This window comes from Juglans microcarpa x Juglans regia, chromosome 8S (assembly GCF_004785595.1).
Source record: "Juglans microcarpa x Juglans regia isolate MS1-56 chromosome 8S, Jm3101_v1.0, whole genome shotgun sequence".
NCBI classification, from domain to species: domain Eukaryota; kingdom Viridiplantae; phylum Streptophyta; class Magnoliopsida; order Fagales; family Juglandaceae; genus Juglans; species Juglans microcarpa x Juglans regia.
Window position 1 is genome coordinate 642,946 of NC_054609.1, and position 2,053 is coordinate 644,998.

General features: G+C 41.0%; 1 long non-coding RNA gene across 1 annotated transcript; it reads left to right on the forward strand.

Moving 5' to 3' along the window:
* Positions 1-6: 6 nt before the first annotated feature.
* On the forward strand, positions 7-1,774 carry LOC121244331. The gene is made up of 2 exons (XR_005936392.1): positions 7-380; positions 472-1,774. It is a non-coding gene; the product is annotated as an uncharacterized LOC121244331 (long non-coding RNA).
* Positions 1,775-2,053: the final 279 nt, after the last annotated feature.

Consider the following 2,053-nt stretch of genomic DNA (forward strand, 5'->3'; position numbering starts at 1 on the left):
TTTCTAGGACACTTTTTATGGGATCCATGGCCCCAGGTAGTCAGGGAATTTAACCCTAACATAAGGCCCCCACCATCCCTAGGATGGGGGAAGTGCCATATGATCCGCAGCCCTTTGGCCACATGGTGTAACTTTATTTTTTGTTTTTCCAGTCACTTTTTCCACAATGTGACTTAATCGTTAGGATAAGTAATATTTCCTCCATCTTTTGATGACATTTCCTCTGAAATATGCTGCAGTTAATAGAACTTTTATCAGTTCGCGCTCCTTCACCTGAAAAGAAATTAAAGCTTCTGAAAGAAATAGCTGAGGAGCATGGGTTAGATTGGGATCCAACCGCCTCTGAAGTGGAGTTTTTCAAACCTCAGGATGATTTGTTGGTATGTGAAATACTTCCCTGTGCCTTGCTCTATCTATTTTCAGCCATTTTTAATTTATCTCCCTGCCGTGCATGTATTATTTTCTTCTCAGAATGGTCAACACAGTTTGATATAGAATCTAAATTGCCCCTACCAAGAGAAAAACATGATGAAACATTGTTTTCTGCTCTGAACAACCCACAAAGAACAGCCAGATTCTGATCCTGGCGTTGATTCATTTGATCTTCCTGAAGTTCCTGAAGTATCACCATGGCCAAATGCAAATTTTGCTTCAGCACCAGTGATGGTCTCATCTCTACAAGCTGTTCCACACCCTAATATTGATCATGAGTCATCAAAGCATTCTAGGGTCATTGAAAATCCACCAGAGGAGCCACAGTTGGAACCTGAGAAAATGGTGCAAGAAAGATCTGCTGCTATTAAAAATGAAACAACCTAGTGTTCCAGTTGGTGGTGTGCAAGATATACAATTCGTGCCTTTTATTTCTCCTCCATCGCTATCTTCTGCATCATTTTCTGCGGCACCAAGTAAATCAGAAACCTCTCCTCAAGATCAAAAAGTGAGGCTCATGTGGATTTGCAGGATGTCGTAACTGCTGCTCGGGCTGCTGTAGAAACTGCTGAACGTGCAGCTGCTGCAGCTCGCTCTGCAGCTAGTCTTGCACAGCTCAGAATTAATGAGCTCACTAGGAAAAATAGTGATCAATTCCCTGAAAATAGCTCCGAGAATCCATTTTACAAGGATATGGCTAACCAGTCAGCTACTGAAGAAAATCCACATTTTGATCATCGAAACTTGGTTGGCAATGCAGATGATGTTATAGATTCTCCAGAACCTAATCAAGGCCTAGAAGACTGCCAGAGAACAGAGGCCTCAAGTCTTCCTGCATTTGGCACGCCCAAAATGGATTTTGATTCCTCTCTTCCCATTGATCAGGGGGGTCGTGGAAATGAACTTGCTCCTCACCTGCCCAGAGATTGACTTCAATGGATGAAGATCCATACTTCTCATACCCAAATTTGTTTACATCGCAGAATCCTGCTGCACATTCTTCCACAGACAATTCCCGATTCTCCAATGAGCTCTAAGTTGAATTTTATATACCTATAGGCATTTGCTCAGCTTTGTTGCAACGTCGTACTGGAGAGTCAATGTTACATATTGCGTTATGGTTTTTATTCTATTATTTATTTATTGTAAAAAGTGCAGTTATTAGGTATTAGAAGTGTGTAATTTGCTTCAAATCCCTTTATCCATGAACGAGTAGCATCAACAGTAATAAACTCTGCTTTTGTAGTTGAGAAGCCATTCTTGATGGCTGATGCTACAGTTTGTTGAGTGTACAAACATGTATTGCTTTTTTTTTGTTTATGTGAACAAGCATTTATTGCCATGCCATAGTGACATCTGGTTGTTCATGTGTAAAGGCCGACTCAAATGGGTTAATTAGATGTTTTTTTCGTTTTTGGGCATGCCCAAGCAGTCAAGAATGGAGGTCACTCGCTGGTTAAATGACACTGAATAAAGGAAGCATGATTAGCCGTACAAGGGAGAAGCAACTGCCATTCTTTTATACGGTTAGATTTTGCGGTTAGCTTTTGACTCTGGAGCATCTGCAATCTATTACTTTGATATGGCTCCCTCTGCAAGGAAATCTATTCCATTTTTCGAG